Consider the following 568-nt stretch of genomic DNA (forward strand, 5'->3'; position numbering starts at 1 on the left):
CGTGCAAGTATATGTGTGCATGTATATTACGTGTGTATTCATAATAACCCCTTGCAGCCGGTGGGAGAAGTCGGTTCGGCAGTGACGGTGGACGATACGAAATAAACAAAATCAATTTTCTGTCAAGGTGAGAGTTATGCAGTACTGCACATTTGTATTTATTTACACATCGAGTTGTGTCGAACTCCAAGCTAAAAATATTTGAAAATTTTCTTTTTCCGTCTCAGCTTTCTATATTATGATAACAAAATATCTTCCAGTAAGTATTGACTAGGTTGTCTGCGAGTGTTCTACTGCTTGGTTCTGGAAATAGTACTATAGTATGTGAAGCATTAACTCGTAAACAAATTATATTGACAAATGAGTTCGAACGGTCAATATTACCAACTTGTACAGCTAGTCTGAGTGGCTTTTGACCAAGCACAACTTTTTACTCCATCCTACCAGCACTCTCGACCTATTTCAGTACTCAGAAGTATAAAACAGTATAAAGGCAACACGGTACGGAACGAAGTTGAATACTCTAAAATCAAAAGAGAAATCAAATAATGGTGCAGTGTAACAATAT

This window comes from Aplysia californica, unplaced genomic scaffold (assembly GCF_000002075.1).
Source record: "Aplysia californica isolate F4 #8 unplaced genomic scaffold, AplCal3.0 scaffold00848, whole genome shotgun sequence".
NCBI lineage: Eukaryota > Metazoa > Mollusca > Gastropoda > Aplysiida > Aplysiidae > Aplysia > Aplysia californica.